Source organism: Stegodyphus dumicola, chromosome X1, assembly GCF_044657685.1.
Source record: "Stegodyphus dumicola isolate Sdum_Otavi_A_Nest chromosome X1, ASM4465768v1".
Classification (NCBI taxonomy): domain Eukaryota; kingdom Metazoa; phylum Arthropoda; class Arachnida; order Araneae; family Eresidae; genus Stegodyphus; species Stegodyphus dumicola.
The window spans coordinates 35,999,372-36,021,118 of NC_140780.1; the positions used below are offsets into that span (position 1 = coordinate 35,999,372).

The following is a 21,747-nucleotide window of genomic DNA, read 5'->3' on the forward strand; positions in this document are numbered from 1 at the left end:
ATTTAAGATGTATTCAGAAGAGAATTTTTTTTCGTGACGTAGCCTCAGAGTGAATATGGCACTGCTATAATATGTAGATGTGCACCTCCCCTTTTGGTTGCAATCGGCCGCCCTTAAAGTTTTATATATATATATACCCACTCTGTTACTCGGCTTTGTGAGTTAAGTTTTTTAATTCTTAAATGTTGGTAAATTGTGCATATTTTGCTTTAAAAGTGATTGAATTATATTGTTCTCATGTTACGCTTAAGGTTTTTATGCCTTTAGTTAATCTGCATGCAATAGTTGTAGAATTACCAACAATTTAAAAGTTGTTTAAGTTCCACTAAGCCTAATGATGCCACCATTTGTTTCCATTTGGAACTTAGTAGCATAGTAAATTAAGTCAGTTTCTGCATCAAATTCAGTGCTTTTTGCGGAGTGATGTCCAACATTTTGTGCACCAAAAAATCTGTATTTCTGCTCAATTTTAGTTGGTTTAAACCCTAACTTTAATTGTAAAATTTTTTTAGTGGTTTTTAACTGTGCTTGATGTTTAAGGTTTTTCTGTATTTTACAATTTTTAATGAAGATGTTTTATGTCTTTTTGCCTTGACGCGAAGTAAGAACTGAATTGATTCAATGAGAAATATATCTTAAATGAAATTCGGGGAAGTAAGTTAAAATAAAATACAGCAAAAATATGCATAATTTAATAGGCTGTACAAGAAAGTCATATGGAATCCACATCAGATTTTTTATATTGTAAAAATGTCAATAAAAGCAAATTTTAGAAATATTCATATTCAAGAAAATGCTGTAATTAGGAAATAACTGGCATTGCTTTTCTGAAGATCAAACTTTTCTATCAGCACTATGTAATTTACCTTCTGAAAGTAGTTATAACTTTCAGTTTTCACAGTCATCCTCGAAGCTTCTACTTAATTTATCTGTGAATCCCGTAAAGCATTGTAGGTTAAGACTTGTTTTTCGAATTTAGAGAAACGTATTTCAGAGATCAAATTGGCATGCATATTTTCCTTTCATTGGTATAAACTGTTTTCAGACTCAATTGAAAGAAAAATTAAATTTAGTTCTTACTCAGATAACAAAGAAATTCCAAAGAGTAAAATGTCAAGTGCAACTGCATCACGAAAGATAAAACCAAAACTTAAAAGACAAACGTAAGCGTAATATGAGGCAGATAGCCGCAAATTACTGAGAAAGTTCAAACAGTAAGTTAGGAAACTGAAGAAGGAAAGGAATCAAAGCAAGCAATTTCCCAGATACTGTTTTATAATACAAAGAAAAGTATCAAAATTATATAAGTATTTTTAGCTCGGCAGATGTTTAAAATATGTTAATAATATCATTCATATTCTGTAGTATATAATTTTGAGTTTCTTTATTGAAATACGAAACACTTCTAAATTATTTCTCTTAGCACGCATGAACGAATTAATTTCTATTGCCGTATATGTAAATCCAATTTGACGCAAAGTTATTTAGAACAAAATAGTATTTCCCTACGTTAACATCATTTTCATGAAAGTAATTTACTTCTATTGTTGTAAAACTCTGCTTTTAAGTTGTTTGTTTCTAAGCCCTTATTTAAAATTTTGGTAAAACTCTACTTTTAATTTTGTAGCTCTAACTTAAAATTTACGGCGAAAGTCTGCTTTTAATTTTTTTTTTTTTTAAATCTTAATGTAGTACTAATTTCAAATTCTTGCACCAAACTGTCTTAACCCATTAACCCAGAGGTCTAGCTTTGTAGAGTCATTAGGATTTTTTTGGAAGCATGAAAAATGAGCAACGCCCTCCTCGGGAATCGAACCACGGATCTCTGGAATACGCGCTGCGTGCTGACCACTACACTATGAAAGCATGCTAAGAAGGTGAGAGAAATACCTTATATACTCCCCCTTTTAAAGGGCGACTGGGGTTTAGGGGATCCAGTCGCCAAATCCTGGGTGTGGAGAATCATCATCGACCACCCTTTTAATTCGGCCACCACTGTAGAGACATTCGGTTATTTTTTTTAAACAGGAAAGAGTGAAAAATGAGCAACGCCTTCGCCGGAAGCGAACCACTGACCTCTGGAATACGCGCCCAGCGTGCTGACCGCTACACTACGAAAGCATGCTAAGAAGGGGGGAGAAATATCTTATAGCTTAAGCTAAACTCAGTGTGTAGCCAGTAAATAACAATGATTTACAAAACACACGCTATAAATAGCGAATAAATTTTATTGGCATCTATTTGTAGTTTTTGTTTGGGGGGGGGTTACTTCAAATAAATTAAAGTACAACCGCTAACCTGCGGACTCAGATAAACAACTAGTGCTTCTCAGCTGTTAATAAATAATTTAGATTTCTAATAATCGATTAAATGCATGTAAGTAGTATATCTCTAACTACTGGAATTCAAGTTTCTATCAACAACATTTGAAAATTTCGCGTCGCTGACTCCATAAATGGGAAATTTCAATGGTGAACTTTTCACTGACGAAAAAAAAAAAAAGAACACTGTTAAATCCTAATTTCCTGTTATACGTTAAGGCTGAATAAGCACAATGCTAGCGACATTAAAATTTGCCTGAAAGTTTGGATTGGGTGAACTAGTGTAACAGAAACCAGAACAGGAAGCACAAAAATTAAAATTTAGCCGATAACATAACGTTCGGTCTAGCGGTAAAATTGCTGAAAACTGGTAGTTGTCCTGGCTTCGATTTCAGGCGAACGGGCTAGCTGAATGAGAATTTTTATAATTTTCCCCGTGCATAACGTACATACGAGCCAGTTTCTCCTAGAACGTCCTCCAAGAAGTCATTTCTCCTCTTAAGCAGCTGGCCCTCGCGTGCTTTGCCATAATCAGATAAAACAAAACAACATGATTTTCGCATTACACTATAATTTTTGTATTAAATATAAAGAGATATAGTAATTAGACATTTAAATCCAAAGTATAGAATTAGAACCGACATTTTAAGACACATAAAACTGGAATAAGATAAAGCAGAGTATGCAAATTTAAGCTTGGTTTTTATAAAGCAGGAGAAGAAAGTATTTGTTAAAATTTCTGCTGACTATATAGAGATAAATTCATTTTATCAAATACTATCTTCTTCTGATTTAAAAAATTAATTCTTCGTTTTGCTCTATTTTACTCAGTTTTGATTCTGTTTCTACTCTTCAGTATTAATTCCCCCCCGTTTCGGAAAAAAAAAGTAATATGGTTATTGAATTTTACGAAGTTTCTTTTATTTTATGTGTATCTATTACATTCAAAAATTAAGAAGCGAAAGATAATAATGTCGCTATTATAAATGATACTGTAAATGAATAAATGTCTGAGTTTTTTTACAATGTACTACGAGTAGTTTGAAACAGAAAATAATTAGATTCCTTGGCCCATTCCTTTGTATACTTACATATAAAATGTTAATAATGTTTTAATGGCTAAAAAAGTCAAACAAAAAAAGACTGCATTCTTAATATAAATTTTATACGTTTAAAATAGCCTATTTTAAACATAAGTATAGTTAATTAAAATTTTAGGTTTCTCCGCATTCTGATTTTTAATATAGTTTGTGATTTAACTACATAAAAAAGTATAGAATAGTATATGAAGGTAAAATTCCTTTGAAAAAATAATCACATTTTGCTGAGAAATACTATAATTACATATTAAATAAGTTTAAAAGACAGCTAATAACTATTTTATTTGAAATGCTGTCATTAATGGTTATCTTTGAGCCGATAACTGAATATCTGGTAATAAAATGTTTTGTTCTTTCAATAACATTGAAATTGAAATAAATTCCACGTATTCCACCAAAGCATTCGTAATGTCAAAAACTACTTTCGTAATTACTTTTCTTAATTAATTACATACTTTGCAGAAAATTAAGTGACTTAAGAAATATAGAAATAAAAGTAGAACTGTATTAATTCACACACATATATACATATATTCACTTAATTTGAAATTTTTTTCACACAATTCTTTAATTTAAAATTAAAAATGTTTCTTGATTTTAAAGCATAAGATAAAAAAGAAGAGAAAAACATGCGTTAGTTTGCATATGTTAAAATTTTCTATACGTTACCTTCTAGTATACGTTTCTATACGGCACTGGGGCATCCGATTTTCTGGGAAAGTTAGCATATCTGCCAGGTAATACCGCAGATGGAAGTATCGTTGTTTCATAATTTCCTGGAATGAAGGCTCCCAAGTGCAGTCTTCGGTAAAATGACATATAAACTAATGTGTTTCAATCCTTTTCAAAAGTTGTTGGGAAAGGGGTATGATTGTCGAACGAGCGAATAGTTTAAGGATTGTGAAGGGTGCGAGGAAAATACGGGTTCCACATTTTACTGAACTGTCCCTGATAGAATGCGTGATAAGCACTGGAGCTAGATATGGACTAGTGAAATACTGGAGCTTCCGGGAACATGAGCGACTGTTAAGCTCTCCATATACCTACAATATGGGTAAATGTATGACTGAGTTACATGGATATGATTAGCAAAATTGAAATCAAAGTCAAAACATTGATAATTGTACGCTAATTGTCGCAATATACAATTTAAGCAGTTACTGACACAAAAATTAAATGATATATAAAATAAGCAAAATGGAATTATTTAAAATTAAATTAGAATACATGACACAATTTTAAAAAAAATTAACTTTTTTTAAGTTAGAACGCACGATGCAGTTAACGCAAGTGCAGGATATATAGAAGCTGTGCTGGCGATATCTGGGGCAGATGAGTGTTGCTCCAGCCTGCTTGATATGTATGTGCAAGAACGATGCAATCGCGCATGCGTTTCAGGGCTGGGCAATTTTCAAAAGAATCTCCAACCTATACACGAATATGCTGTGCTGGTGGCTAGCGAAGGTGATGTTTTGCAATCTCTCTGCAATTCAACACATAGTCGCCGGCCCCTCTTGAGACCCCGCATTGGTCGTTTTCACGTTACCTATTCTTATAGAAGCTTTCAAAGAAGGCTAGTGGAATAGAAAGAGGAAGAAGGAAGTGAAAAGAATATATGGCGATTTATGCAGACGGTCTGGTGTTTTCCTTACTTTTAGACGTACCTGTATCTGTCTAAGACGATGCAGATAAGTCATGAAATGTCCATGGCCTATTAGAAACTGAGTAACATAAAAGAGACAATTATAAGCTGAGTTACTCTTATATATAAAAAAAGCTTAGATTTTTTTCACCAGTAATCTCTATTCCCGATAGATGCTGCCAACGTTTCATACTCTTTTGAGCTCAGAGTTTAAGGACCGAGGAGTGGATCTAGAAGGGCATATGGATGTGTACTTACGTGCGGCTCGGTTGCTGCTCTCTTAGCTATTGCATCTACGGTTTCATTATCCACTATTCTAGTGTGAACAACTGGATTCCACTTGAGCTTGAGCCTAAAAATTGTCTGGTGTGCAAATTAAGATTTTTCTTGTTCTCTGACGAGTAGGATTTGCAGTTTGTGTCTTGGATTGCCTGAAGGCTAGAGGCGGAGTCAGTATATATGGTGAGATATATGGCCAATGCATTCGCAAATGCAGATTTTAATGCAACCAACTTAGCCTATAAGACTGATTTGGGCCGCCAAACCTTTCTTTCCCAGGTCATAATGATCTGGCTTCGATGTTGCTCACTGCCAGTGTCACACTTTTCTTTTGATTCATCAGTGTAAATTCCGAGGTGTTTTGAACCATGCCGGTAATTACAGTTGATCTAGATATTGAATTCAGCCAGGTAGAGAAGAAGGGTGGCTCAGGAATACTTTGTTCATAATCAGCATATACGCAAGTTTTATCCCGCAAACTTCTTGTTTCTCGAGCTGCACTAGCTCGTTAAAAGTATTTGTAGGCGAAGTTTTGTAACCTTGCAACTGCCTACCAAAAATGGAATTTTTATGAGAGTAGCAGATTTTCGATTTTAGTAGTGATAGTTATGCCCCACATGAAGGTCCCATACAGTGAAATGCACGCTGCAGCAACAGTATATGACATACTAAGCACCCTAAAAGAACACATCCCAAACTAACCTGTTGTCCGAGTGGAATAACCTGTGAATTTGTCCTTGACCTCCTTTAGAAGATGGGTCCACGAAGGAGTGTCGTCAATTATGATTCATGGGTATCTCATTTTTTTACTATTTTTACATTTCTGCCCGGAATGGTTAATTCAGGGTGTTCGTAGATGGTGCTTCCCTCCGCAGATAAGCATATCATGGGTTTTTGAGTTGGCAATAATTATTTTATTGCAATTCACCCTTATGTAATCTTATCCATAGATTCCTTGTCTCATATCAGCTTTGTGCCTCTTAGTAACAAGCAAAATTCGTCGGCGTAAGAAAGAGTGTGAGGATAAAATTAAAGAAATTCAGAATTTTTCCGTTGCTAGATTCCATAGCAGCAGACCCAAGTAAAATCCTTTGAGACAGTCTGCATTCGTAGATCGTCAGCGAACACCCGCATCCATTACAGCTTGCAGGTGACGATTATTTAAATAAGTAGATAAACTAGGGCTTTCCGTCACCCCAAATCCAGCAATGTGATAATCTGATGAGCACGTCTGAAGGCATTTTGTATGTCTACTGATGTACTAAAACTGTGCTGATTATTTTGTGAGTTATTTACTATTATTTTGCGTAAATATTGCATTGCATGATCCATCGAACTCCAGGAAAGAAATCCCATTGCTTTTCAGTTATATTTTGTCCAGAGAGGATATAGGGTTTTAGACTTTGAAAAGCAACTTTCTCTTGGACATTTCGCAAAGCAGGCAGGAGGCAAATGAGGCAACAGGCCGCCACCACCTTCACTTTTAATAACAGCACCACTTCAGCACATTTAGTGCCGTCTGAGAAATGCCTGTTGTGCCAAAACGCAGTTAAGTAGACAAAGAGCAACACATGATGTGTATAATATTCATGTCTGTTATCAGATCTGAAAATACTGTCCTTAACGTGCGTGATAACTTGTGGGCTGGTAGATTCAACACGGATTATTGTTCTCGAAGGCTTTATTTGTGTAAACAACATAACCATGTTCGATAAGGAATACAATTTCAAACTTGTTGGCAGTATTCGTGAGCACTTTCTCCAGAATGCAAGTTCGATTTTGCAATTTGTCTCTTGTAAGCAGTGCCGCCACTCAGACGGTGTTGCTAGTTTCAGTGCTGAAGACTCAGGCTTCGTATCCCGGAGAAGGCATGGATGTTGTAATCATATAGCTTTCGTGCAACAAGGGGGGACTCAAGATACCCGGCCAACAGAAATCCTTTCGGGAAGCTGGTGGTATGGGAAGAGGAGTGGGAGACTCTCGTACCCCCCCTGGATGCCCTTACTCTGAATTTAATTTGGGCGGAATGTTAGTAGTTTTAGGAGGATTTAGGGATACGTAATATGCCTAGATGGATGTACGGGGGTCGGCTTTGCTTCAAGCTGTATCTGCAAGCAGCACTGTGTTTTCGAAATATTAGCGAGAGTGCCACTCTTTGGGGGATCATTTACAACCTTGCTTTCTTCACCTTATGTTGCGAACTTTGCGGCGTTCATCTGCCAGTGTGCAGTTTCACCATGGAATGCGTTTCGGGGCGGCATAATTTTGCGTACTGTGAGCAATGTTTGCATAAGATTTTCGTGCATTGCGTCGATGTCTTCTGCTCTGTTACAACTGTTATATTTTGTTACGAGATCTTCAAACCAGGCTACTATCACGTCTTTAAATTTCTTTATGTTTATGGACTTGGTTTTCCATTTGTTCTTTGACCATCTGTTCCGAATCAACACTGGTAGTTGTCAATGACCGAAGGATATTCTCTAATTCTGAAACTTTTAAGTAACACGTATTAATAATTAAAATTAATTGTAGGATTTAGGAGTTAGTATTTAACCGTTACTGAGTTTTTAAGCAAAACAAACGAATTCTGGGTATCCCAAGATACTCTTCTTATAAGCTATAAGAATCGTATTGGGTTAATTCTTACCATCATCTAGTGAGCCCCGGGTGTGAAACGAAAATATCAATGCAATGATGATTTATTATTGTAATTACTAATATAACATATCTGTTCTAGTGCGTTTTAATACAAAATAATAGGAATCATGTTTTTCTATGACGGAACCTTAATTTTATGACTTATAAATCAGTGGTCTTGAAAATAAGATGTGGAATTTTAATTGTTCTTCACGACTTAATATTATCCTGCTATGGACTTTACACAAGTGATTTTTTTTTACCTTTCTTCTTGTTGCGAATAATTGTTTTTTCTATATCAGATTAAACAATTATTCGCAACAAGAAGAAGATTTAGATTTCCTTTTTTCTTAAGAAACACCGCAATAAGCAATCGAATGTTTAGTTCTTTAAAACGTTCCGTTTTTCATTCGGCTTAATATAGTTTGCGGGCGGTGATGTTTGGAGAAGAAAAACGAAAAATGCATCATTGCGTTTGGGGGAGGAGAAAGGGAAAACAATTCTTGGAAGAGACCTGGGTAGAATAATTACAAGCTGAAGACCAAATTCCAAGAAACAACCAAAAAACATTCCTCTCGAACTGCGATGAAGCAAAAGCGATGAGAGAAGGAAAAAAAATTTTTTTTGAAATAAAATACATAAACTGAAAGTAGGTACTTGAAGTTCTGAAAAGTGCTCCGCATTTTCTTAAGCCTCATTCGGGTACCATACTTCATAGCAACTGAACTCTCGGCAAATTATGCGCTTTTGTGATTTCCTTTGTACTCAGGTCGTTACTTTTAGTAGACCCGAGAGAGACATCCATTTAAAGCTGAAGTCAGATTTAACGGCGCATACTGTGTTTTTCCTTTTCTACACTGTAACTGTGCCGCAGAAACTGCGACTGCTTGATTTTCTTTGTTTTCCTGTGGACTGCATTTATTCATTTATTGCTCACAAAAATACAAATGCTTTAACCGAAGAATAGGGTTTTTTAAGTGACAGTTCGTTGGAATGGCTGAGGGACTAAGTTACTGTCGTTGAAACCTCTCAACGTCGGCGTTCCTTCCACAGAACGTAAAATATTATCGAGACTTAAATGGTGGCGTAGCATTTCTATGGTGCTTACGATATATTATTTGCTTTATCTTTCGGACTTTGATTATTTTAAATTAAAAATTTACTTGCGTATGTTGTTTCTTTAACTGTACGAAATGTTACCTATGAAAATAGCTATAACTGAATATAAAATAAGGGATGTTCGGTATTTTCAAATGTATAACCGAATCATGCGTTTGTCTACCATATGTAAGGTTTGTCAGAAATCAGTTATTTGTCAGTCATTCAAAATTTGATAAAATCTTGGCATAGCTTTGAAATATTGAGTATTACTTGCTTACATAACTTCATGTAAAACAACGATATTTCGTCACTTCTTTGTTTTATTTATTTGCATTTATGAAACATTTCGAGTTAGGGCAGTTGACGGAAATAATGCGCTTTAATCCTTTTCAGAATGATTCACAGTGTTTCTCTGTGTGAGTGCATAACAAAATAAATGCAAGAGCATGTGAAGCTAATTCACTTTTAATTTGCTTTTAATCGTTTTTTAATTATATAGGATGTATTTACATAAAATATTTTAAATATTTTTGTAAAGTAGCATGATTTATAGAGTCATTAGGTTATTTTGCAGCTGGAGACATGAAAAATGAGCAATGACTTCTCCAAGACTCAAACCTGGACCTCTCGAATACGCGTCGAGTGTGCTAACCGTTACACCTCGAAGGCATGCCGGCGGGAGGGAGAAAATTACTTTAAATTCTTAATATATCATATTCTTTGATGCTCAGATTTTTAATAACTCTGTTTTGCCTCATTTTACTTTAATTTTCTCATTTCATAAGTATTTATCACTTTTGTGGGTAAACTTGTTCTGTAAGAGAGAAGGATAAAGAGAAGCTATATCTTAACAGAAATCAAAGCAGATAGAAAAAAAAATTCACAAAAGAACGTCCAAAATTTCTAATTTTCATTTGAAAATTAAAGATATTTGAAACTTTCTTTCCGTATTTTGAGAAGAGATAAGCTCATTTCCCTTCCATCATTAATGCTTTAAAGGTTGTTTTATTATAATTCTAAGTGCATCGGCACTACACTAATATATGGGGGGGGGAGGGGAATATACCATATAATATACGTTTTCACCATATAATAGATTGCGAGTTCACTGTTTCCATACGTTTGTACGTCCTGCCCTGACTGTATTATTTGTTCATTAAAGGTCACGGTTGCTGCATATTACTTAATCCTTGTCTAAGAAACATAAAACAAAAAAGGGCCTGTAAGAGAACATGAGCATAAAAAGAGAACGAGATATGAGACTTACATCAAAGACAGTACTTCATGATTCTTTTTAATCTGGCTTATCATCTGAAGAACTTTTCTCTAAATACATCTCTCTACTAAGCCACACATAAACATATCTAGGAGTAATTAGGTACTTCGTTGTATCGAAATTTTCGTTTCCTTCTCTGGCTATGTGTACTCGCTTACCCTCCCCGTCTTCTAACCTCACCCGCCCGTTCCAGGTATCTGCAGGAGAGCGGTAGAGATGATTTATACGTTTTTCCTTCAAATTTAATTGCTGGGTTTTCTTCTCATAGAAATGAATAATCTATCTTCGGAGAAAAAAATATTTATCAATCTATGATTGGTCGATTTTCCTCTCCCGAGATACTTGCCTAATCATGTACGGTGAGGAAGTCTAATGTCCTTAGAGGTTTGTTCAAACTGAAACTGAACCCGGAATGCGACTTTAAATAATATCTGAAATTTAAAATTGCTCCCTGTTGCATGTTTCTCAAAGTTGTTTTGGGTTTTGTGTGCCCATATATTGTGACTGCTTTTAGACTAGAATGTGAGTCACATTTTCCACATTTCGTACATTCGGTGTTCGAAATCCGTGCACTTCGTATGAATTAAAAATTACAAAATCATAAATACTAATTTAAAGATATGTTTTAAAAATGATTAAAATTTCGATTTGACAAAAAGGCAATCTAATTATATTTTACCAAATTCATTGGTCGTCTGAGTTGTGGTTTAACAAACTTCAATTCCATCTCTAATACGTTTACTTTGCAAACGTCAAGTACTAAATTTCTCTCAATTTCGTAGACATGGTTGAGGGAACTTCTAAAATACGACACAAATGAATATAAATTCTGTTAAGAAGTAATTCTAATAGTTTCTGTATAATTTTTAACTCAACAATTTCGAAGAACATTTGTAAACTTGAAAATAAGATTTATGTATAAAACATTTGAAAAATAGTTTAAAACTCTTCCGTTGTCATAAGAACCTTTGTACTAACTGCTTTGTATTTTGATACAATTTTAGTTCAGTTTTGTTTTGAATGAAAGCAAATTTTTTTAATAAATAATGCTAGCGTTCGTTTATAGTAAGGTTCCATAAAATGTAACCCGTCATTGGGACTTTTATGCATTCGAAAATGTAAATTTCAAAATCTAAAATCTGAACATTTAAGCCGCTCTTTTTTATAAGCACGTTTTCATTATTTTAAGTTTTCAAATAAACTTTAACTCATTTAATGCTATACAATATTTTTCATTACACAGTAATATATGAATATAAATGAATAATATGTATTAAAAAGCAATATATGTTAAAGATATTATAACAGCAAAGATAAGCGTAAGTTGCGCAAATTTTCAGGACCGTAGTTTCGAAGATTAATCGAACCCACTTCTTCAGCTGCAGACGGAAATGCAGCTAAAGTAATTTTTTTTTTCCATCTTCGGAGTGTTAGTTTAAATTAATTAAAGCGATATATACTTACACATATTGGAAGGCTTTATATATGTAGTTTACAGATTTAGAATAAGGAAGGCTTGTTTTCTACTCCATCTTTGTCATCTGTCAGAATAGAAAATGAAATCATACGTATGAACTGCATGCTTAGTTTCAACAGTTTATTATTATTAGTTCAACAGAAATTCTTGGATGTAGCACAAATTACATGCAGTAAATTCAGTGGATTTCATCTGCATAATGTTAATATGTAATTTTAATATTTTGATGTCGAATTCTACCATGGGGAATTATTCAGTAGTAAGCGCAAAAAGATGTATGGATTTTAGTTTAGAGTTAAAAAAAGAGAGAGAGAGAAATTAAGACTAGCGCTGGGTTTATTGCTTTTAAATCGCTTAGTTTGTTAATAAAACCAATAACTGACAGATTAAATTTAAAATCAGAATTAAGTGTCTCATTCTTCGTCATATTGCAAAACGTGACGGGAAAGTAAAAAATATTTTATATTGGATATCTTGAGAATTCCTGATAGCGTATTAAATGTTGTCGTGCAGTTTTTATATTCGCTGTACTATTTCTTTGAATATGGCAATAACATTGGTTGGCAATGTCCTTTTATTTGTGTTACCATACTTTTATTATATTCGCTATATTATTTCTTTAAAAATAAATATTATTTATGTAAACATAATACATAGAGATAACATTTGGTGGCAATAACTTTTTATTTGTGTTGCCGTATACTGTCATTTATTCACTAAATATTTTTTTTTTAACTAATACTTACCAATAATATTTGGTGACAGCATTTAAAAGCGATACGTACGAAACGTAAAGCTTGAGACTAATAGTAAATCTAGTACTTAAAAAATAAATTAATTAATTAAAATAAAAAAACAGAAAAGATTTTTGCGCTGGGAGGGGGAGGGTACGGAAATTAGCACAAGCCAACACATCTTTTGGCTTATATAATTCGCAATGGTACAGTAAACTGTTTGTGAGTTGTATAGTGTGAATAAAACACTGTGAGTTTAGAAGTCACTTTGTATATATTGCATTAATTAAGGAAATTACATTCTTAGAATTTAGGAACTGAAAAAATTAAAAATTCCAAATATATTGAGATTTATAATAAATTTTAGTATGTGACACTATATTATGATATTTATAGCTCTTTTTATTATTTTATATTTATTAAGAACGTGGTTCTCAAAATACGATTTTGAAACTAGTATACTATACATATATTCACAGTTTGATCAATTTCTCGTTCTTAAGTTCAAAGTTTTAAAATTTTTGAGTTCTTCGAAAAATTATTAAATTTTGGAAATGAAATCTAGAACAGAAACTGGCCCAAAAGTTCTTAAAACTCATTTTAAATCCAAAATTCAACTAAAGATGAGTAGCAATTCATAGAAAAACAATGTTTAACATTGAATAATTATTTCGGTTTTAAACTTCCCTTTTATTATCTAATAGAAATTCATTCAAATTGTGAATGTTAGAATTTCAAAGAAAGAAAAAAAAACAATCTATGTAAGATTTGCTGCAGAACCTGGAAAAGCATCATTTTAGTTTTGTAATTTCATTCAGGTTTTATTCGATCGCTCTTTTTTTTTCCCATCCCGGTCCAAAATTAAAACTCAAATTGCCAATTTCTGTAAGAAATTATCTTCATAATTTGAAGTTTAAATTCAATTTTCAGCTTGATCTAAAACCTGATAAATGTGGAAACTTTACAACTAAATAGCAATGAAATTTAAACTTTCTGAATCAACTTACTTCATTTTCGTGTTCTTATCAACATAGATTTATGTATCGTATTTTGATTTGAACAACAGTACAAAGACCAGAAGCAGAACTGCTTCGATGGAATATATATATATATATATATATGAATATTAGATACACGATAGTGTGCTATCTTTTTTTCAGATAAGTGAGTTTACGCAATTGCGTTCCTACATCCCAGAAACATAAGAGAAATTGAATTGTGACTTTTTTTGGCCAAGTTATAGATTAATTTTCCAAATAATACTCCTTGCTGAGGCGGTATTTCTCGTTCGAGAGCATAGAAATCATTTTTATCATATGTGAAGAGGGAAAGAAAACAACAATAAATAGATGAAAAGAGGGCAAGAAACCAAAACCTGCAATGCTCAATCAAATAGTTGAAATTTGTGCAATATCTTCTGCAAAGTAAGTAATATATGCGCATAGGTAGAAAGTGCTTTAGAAATGCATTTAATGCCCATATACATTGCATTGAAAAGTAAAAAATGTTTTATTATGAAATGGGCTTTTCCTTGCAAGAATTAATATAATGAACAGATCAGAAGAGTGAGCTTCAGTCATTATAAGAATTAATGTTGATGTCAATAAGATTTTCTCTTTTCTTTTTGTACGTTAATTACTAGAATCTAAAAATATTTATAGGCATTCAAATCATATTTAACTAAGAGGTTATCTAAAATTTTATGTGCATTTAATTGAAGTTTAACTAACTTAATTTATATGCATTTAGCTGATTTTTTAAAGTTTCTAAACTGAGTGGAACATCTAGTTGCTTCTTAAGAATAAAAAGGATTATTCAAAGAAGACAAAATATCCAACGTTTTTGTTAGATAGTTGATGTCTTGTTGCATATATCAAACATTTTTGTTGGATATTTGGTGTACACTACACATTTGCCAAAGAGAATTTATTCAGATTCTGGATGATAGCTGTTAAACGTGTCACCTGGATGTAGTATATCCTTGTAATGAATGGCTTTGAAACTGATGCATTCAAATTATCATAGCCTTAGTCGTATATAGGGCAGCTGAATTTGAAAATTTAGTTTAATATTAAATTATCATTAGCTTTAAATATTAAACTGAAATATAAGTTCGTTTTCCCTTCCCGTTCTGCTTGATACAGTCCCTGTCAGTTTAAAAGCAACACTGGCTGATTTGTGAAATGAGCTGAAAACTACTAATTTCATTCTTTGGAATGGACTCTTTGGCTGAGCATTAACGAGGTCTTTCTCAATTTTAAAGAAAGGGTAATCCATTTCCTTTAAAAATTCCTCCCAGAAGGCGAAGTTTTAAAATCAGGCAACTCTGTATGAGACAAAATTTGCAAGGTAAAAATTATTTTTAAGTTGTCGTATAGTAAATTAAATTTGAGTAATTCACAGGAATAAAAAGAAGAAAATCGCTCTAGTATGCACACTGTGACAGTATTACAAAGAGTTAGCAGAAAGGAGGCAAATGCGAGTTTGACAGCAAAACTTCTGCGAAAATATTAATACAAATGCGTTTTAATGTACATACCTCTAGAGATACCATTTAAAAATGCACGTTATTGTTAAGAAATAAGGTATTAGACGTGTTAAATCCCATGATACTCCTCGGTAATTTACTACGAATAAGCGTATGAGGCTTACCGGCCTTCATGGAAGTGTTTCTAAGTGAATATGACTCTGCGTTACACTTGGGTAATATCAAGAAAGTTTCGTATAGCCAAACTATTCAGCTGACAAAATTAAAGTCAGGACATTAATCAACTTTGTACTACAAGAAGTGTTTTCAGTGAAAAACATGATAAAAAGTTATGCCCTGAAATAACTGCATTTAATCGACTTCCGAGTCTGTTGGAGACATTTTTTATATTTTAGTCGAAAATTTAAATGAGAGACATTGTTCAGCATATCTCTATTCGACTGCATCACATTTGACTGAATATAAAAGATTTAATATTTTTCTTTTCTTTATTCGAGTTTAAAGCTTACATAAAGACGATATTACTATGCCAGTAACATTAAGTAAACAGCGTTCCTGTGTTCATTAAAGTAGACTCATATGGCATATATAAGAAGGAGTTAGTTTTAAATTAAAGTTAAGAGATTACAAACTGAACTATCACTTCATTCAAATTTTCTTTTGACGTATGAAATTTTAAGTGGAATTGCTTTAGATAAAACTAGTAAAAAAGCAGGCATTCAGAGTAAAATAAGCAAATGAATCAAAGGTTTTTGAGAAATAAACTTGTACACGAACATTCGTGACTGGATTGTACTTTAATATCATAATTAAAGAGTGTTAAGAGTGTTAAAGAGACCAAGAATTACTGCTGTTGGGTAGTGGGGGTGTTAAGGAATCAGTTTGCGGTTGAGAACGCAAGACGCAAATTGATCGACTGGTATATCGATAATATTCCATATTCTTAGAGAAAGACGTATGTTTTGTTATTGGTGAGTTAGATGCAAAATCAGATAACAACTATTGACAGTAGTGTTTGTATTTTGTCCACTAATTCTAACTAACCTTCCAGCACGCGCATATGCGCAAAATTTACGACATATTCTGTTTTTAATGCACATTTTTCGCATATCGAAGCTGAGACGTCTGAAGATCATTTCTATTCCTCCTTTCTACCCTTCTCCACATCATGGAATGTGCCAAAAGGAAGTCATTTGAATTTTTTTAACTAGACTTTTGTGCTACGTGGCAGCTTTTTCGTAAATGTTACGACACGCGCGTGGTCGTGGGTGAAAATTCGGAAAATATTTTTTTCTCAAATATTTTGTAATTTTGTGTTATTAATTGCCGTGTATTATTTTAATTTGTATACATTTGGCTCTGCAATTTTTATATCGGTTTTCATGGCAAACAAATATGTGCAACCAGCTGATTTTGCTCGCATTCTTCAAGAATTATCTGATGAAGAAAAGAAAGACAAGGAAACCTTTGGATGGGAGAACAATAGCAATTTCCCTTTCCTTATTTTCTTTTATTTCTATTTTTTAGAAGTAACTAAAAATATTAATGTTAGTTTAAAGCGCGTTTTTGTAACCAGTAAGAAGTAAATTTTCTTGCAGAAGTAAGTAATGCTAAAACTTACTTTTTTCCCTACCAAGGTGAGTGTGTTTTCTTTTTTTATTTGTCTATACTTGCCTTTGATGAATATTAAAATTAGCTTCGATTTTAAAATATAAGTGTTAAATAATAAATTAAAAATTTTCTGTAATGAAGTACATCATTGCATTTCCATCTCACTAATTTAAGAACTTAAAAATAATTTACTTATATTTGAATACGGTATCATTTGTATTTTGCAATAATAAGATTAATATTTTATTTCTTAACAAATTTATTATCAATATCCACACATTTCTGTCGTTTTTCGTGCCAAAAACGGTAAAATAACGGATGTCGTAAAAAATACGACGCGTGCGTGCTCACGTAAAATTGCCAAGCTCGCGTGCTGGAAGGTTAAAGGATGGATTGTTATTAATTAACAATTTAATTTCGTGTCTTTGCACTTACTTTCCCATGTGCCTTTCAGTTTACAGCTGTGATAAGAATTTAATTTTTATAGAAAAATAGTGCATCGTAACTTTATTTTTATTGGTAACGTGTACTTTTCGCGAGAAAAAAGACAAATGTTTTTGAATATGCAGCTTATGCTGGAGAAAGAAAGATAGAGAAACTCCAAGAAGAAGGATTGCATTCCGTATCTGATGAAGTCCACGCAATGTTACGAACATTTTCTAATTTATAAATGCCTTCATACTGTACGAGGATGCTATGCATCTGCATCCTTGACCCTAAAAATGATGGGTTAATCGTAACAGAGCTCCTCACATGCTTATATTTTGCAAGTTTCGTGTGCAATTATTGAATCTATAATTTGTCACTAACTTAAGCACTGTGTCCACTATTTAAAAAGCACTAGCTCGCAAACATTTCGTGTTAAAATCTCTGAAGCATTTCTCTTTAAGTAGCTTTTTAATTTTATGGCAATACTGTTTTTTCATTACATAAAAAATTCTTTTGTTATAGTCTTGTTTCATCATTATGTTTCCAATTCATAATTTATTGATCTTAATGAGTGCACACGAAATTAAAAAAAACAAAAATTAAGCATATTAAGGTAAAAATAGTTTATCACATAATAAAGTTTTAGTACTTAATTAAAGTTGAATTATTCTGCATACAGACACACAATTTCATATGCAGATGCATATATGTATACACATGCACACAAATATATACTATATCCGTATATATAGCAGGGTGTAAATAAATCTGATTTTTATTTTGTTTTCCTGTACTATTTCGAGCCCTAAAAATATATCGCTTATGCTTCATGCAGTGCTATGAGACAACATCTAAAAATATTTAACTTCAATAATGATGATTCGAGCTACAACTACTGCTGAAGATACTTTCCTAGATTCAAATGGATCGTTTTCTTGTTAATTTACTTGGTAAAAGTTTACAATTGGGTACTCTTTGGTTTTTGGCGATTCTCTTTTGACGCCAAGATCGTCGCCAGGAAGGCATAGTTTCAAGATGGACGCTGCACAAAACCAAAATAAGAAGTCAAATAATTGCACATACTCGGTATTAATGTACACATCGACATGTGCTATTTTCACTTAAAAAAAAATCAGAGAATGGCACAAACTCAGCATTGCGGACTGCTTTGACTTTGTCCATGCACACACTGACCTATTTTCACTTAATAAAATCAGGAAGCTAAAACCAAGTTAAAACTATCATGGTAACCAGAAATGGGGTTTCATCACCAAAACTGAACGAAATTTGTCGCCAATCGAAGGGGCATCCAATTCTACACTAGAGCCATTTATTTTAAGTCAAGAGACGTTGCTTTCCAGTATAATAGAGGGAAATAGTTTTAGAGTAATGTTTAGGGTACTTGTAGAAGTTTTTGTTGAAAAAAATACGAAATATATTTCGTAAATTTATTGTGTTATGATGCTCAGTATGCTATTATAATTAGTACATTATGATATTTAGGATATTTAATATTAGTGTATGAACGAGATAATGCGTCATTGAACAGCACATGAAAACATTATATTGGCGTAAATCATCATTCCCCGTGCAACTTTAGAGCGATATTCGCAAATATATTGTAACGCTGGATAGTAAGATATTGACATGTGGGCGGAGGCAACAGTTTATTTGATTCTTCGAAATAGTGTTCTTTCTTTCTTTAGATGCAGAGGTTCTTTCTTTCTTTAAATGTCTCAACTTTCATTCCATCGTGTCGCTTCTCCGAAAAATGCTGGCATGCATTCAGAAGGTAGTATCAGTTTTCACGTCTTATTTATTGTTAAAGTGAAATGCTATGAGATTAAAGAATATTCTGCTTAAATTTTTGCTTAATTTCATGTAACGAAGTGCCGTATTTCCTCTTACTTAGAGCTGCAATGCACGCCAGTTGGAATTATGATGTGTTTTAAAAATTTAGAAGTACTGGACCCGGAATATTTGAGGCAATGCTGTTACTTCTGAATATGCCAATCATTTTCAAACTTGCTTTTCAATAGTCTGTTTGTAAAATTGCTTTATTAAACATTTTACTTTATTCTCAGTTCTTAATATGTGTTTCATTATTTCTCAGATTTCACCTCTAACCTCGAATCCTGTAAAGTTTTCACTTTCACCAAAGCTGTTAAAATTTAATACCTGGATCTCATTAGGAGATTTGAACTAGAATAGATTCTATAACAGCCGCTATTATTGATACTAGTTTGCGAATAGCTCAGTGAGAAAAGACGTTGCCAGGAGTAACGCATAAATCATACACAGATCTGGAGTATCTCTTCTAACTTCATAACTCTTTCTGTACATGTGTACGAAATCTCATTTTCCAAATACACATATCCGGTAATATAAATCTCTACGCCTGTTAAGTTCCTGCGCAAGGTAATCTTTTCGAGAATTTTTTTTTTTTAATTTATTTTTTATTTGGTACATTTTATTTTGTTCCGCCTTCCCTTTTCTTGATTTCACTTACACGAATTTCAGGTTGTATTCTGCGATTCCCGCTGTGAGCAATATGATGGTGTGACGTCATATTTCAGGGGCGTGGCCATCAAGCTGCTCGGGTGGAAACATAACAAAAGATCCCCTCAACACGGTGACAGCTAAAAGAGGATAAAATAGATTAAAAAAATATGAAAGAGGATAGAAAAATAAAATCCGAAATAAAAAAACGATTAAAAACCGGCCCGCACCGTTAATGTCATGACCAAAATCTGTCTCGGCTTGCGCGTTAAGTCTTACTAAACCCTTAAGTGTATTTTATGCTCCACTACGTCTTAATAAAGACAATACACAGGTTAAATTTTTTCAGAATTTATTACGGCATTAATTATGTCTATTAAATCTTCCACGAGAATCAAAAGTTATCTGATTATCAGCTATCATAATAAATCTACGTTTATTATTATACTTTGAGTAAAGGCATGAGAGAAAATTTATGCAAGATTCCTCCCCTCTCCCCCGATATATATAATAGATTAAAATTATCAGTTTTAGAGTGTAACTTTTGTAGTTATTTAAGAGGATGCATCTTATTTGAGCATTATTATAAATTAGCTTTGTTATACGAATTTGGAATTACGTAATTGTATATAATCGGTAGAAAGGTAGAAAACAGCAATATATAGAATATTATACTTAAAAAATTTTCATCTTAGGTATTTCACCTTGCTTCGCTGAATATATTTAGAATGACGAAAGACAAACACAAAATTTTTGTTTATAGGTAATACCCACTTCTTTTTCGATGTCATTCTAAAAGAATCATACTCATTACTAAAGTAATTATAATTATATAGTAACTGTTAATAAATCATTTCAAATGCAATTAGATTTCTTGTTGATACAAATTTCCAAAATTTATAATTTGGATCACTTCAACTGAAATAAGTTCCTTACATTTGCTTTTCAGTGTAGTATGCTGCTGTAGGTCAATAATTTCGATTTGGATTTCAGTTGGGTAGCAATTAACATCTTGCAGAAAAATTAAACTATTATATTTATTCTAACGTGTTTATCTATCGACGGCGGGCGCTGATACAGACAATATATATATATATATTTTATCAAATCTTCTAATATTTCAATATGCCTTCGAATGCCTCTATTAAAACTCCGCTGTGTCACGGGTTGGCCGTTTGTCATATAAATGCTGCAGAAACTGAATAAGAAATATAACTAGTTTTTGAACACACGCTTTCTTCACTAATTTCAGGTATTAAACCATCTATAACCTGAGATCATTTAAAAATAATTCATATATACAGTTTATCTTAATCGTATGTGAATTTGGAAACAGTGTTAAAAATACTTTTAACATTGCTTGTTGTAACATTGCCATGAAAGAGATTTCAGCGAATTAAAAATAATAAAAAGTATATTAGACCTTGATAGGACAATAAAAACAGTCAGACATGACCATTCTGTCTAACAGAATATGAATTCGGTGGCCAGGTAGAGTCTGAAAGTATATAAAAATATTAGATATATTGATTTTGCTTCTTTTCCTCATCAAAGTGGTCAGACACCTTTTATTTTGTACAGTTTGAATCAAAACTAGAGAATCAAATTTCTAGGAGAAGTAGCATATATCCAAATGACTTAAAATCCCATAGCAAATGTCATCCTAACGATTAAAAATGTAGTCCTAAAGAGATAAGGTATTTGGGGGCTGTCGCAAGAAACTCGTGGACAGCCACCCCCAGAGGAGAAAATTATGAATACATTGTGATCTCAAATTATTTAAAGATCAGAAGCTCAAAATAGATCATGACATTCTCAGTAATGAAATTGCTCAGTAATGAAAAGTTTCTGGCTAATTGCCTGGTTCTTACCACCTACAGTTTTGAAAGTGTGGGGGCACTGGTTATCTGCTTAAGGGTGCTGTTCGCTGTAGCTGGAATGCAGCTTTATCCATTTAAAGTTTTGATAGCGTACGGAGAGTGGGGAACAGTTTACGAACACGGGTATGGCGGATATGCACATTGTATATGGTGAAGTTCACTGTAACGGAAGGGCTGTGGCATGGTCGTATGCCGAACGGTATCTGAATAGACGTGCACCTAATTACCGAATGTTAAGGAATTTGCACAGTAACTTGTTTGAATACGGGTCAT

General features: G+C 33.0%; 1 protein-coding gene and 1 long non-coding RNA gene across 8 annotated transcripts in view; one reads left to right on the top strand and one right to left on the bottom strand.

Moving 5' to 3' along the window:
• The window catches only part of LOC118184298 (protein O-mannosyl-transferase TMTC2-like), a 797,990-nt gene that overhangs the window by 318,523 nt on the left and 457,720 nt on the right, over positions 1 to 21,747 (top strand). The gene's annotated exons all lie outside the window — the stretch shown is intronic.
• Positions 1 to 21,747, bottom strand: part of LOC118185825 (uncharacterized) — a 149,809-nt gene that overhangs the window by 28,995 nt on the left and 99,067 nt on the right. The window contains exons 4-5 of one of the 5 annotated variants that reach the window (XR_015038398.1): positions 11,821 to 11,897; positions 4,091 to 4,464 (exon numbers count right to left, since the gene is read on the bottom strand). The exons of 1 other annotated variant lie outside the window; for it this stretch is intronic. This is a non-coding gene — a long non-coding RNA (uncharacterized LOC118185825). Of the gene's footprint in view, positions 1 to 4,090; positions 4,465 to 11,820; positions 11,898 to 17,679; positions 19,735 to 21,747 lie in introns of those variants that run through there. 3 more of the 5 variants (XR_015038400.1, XR_015038403.1, XR_015038402.1) reach the window with 3 other exon arrangements.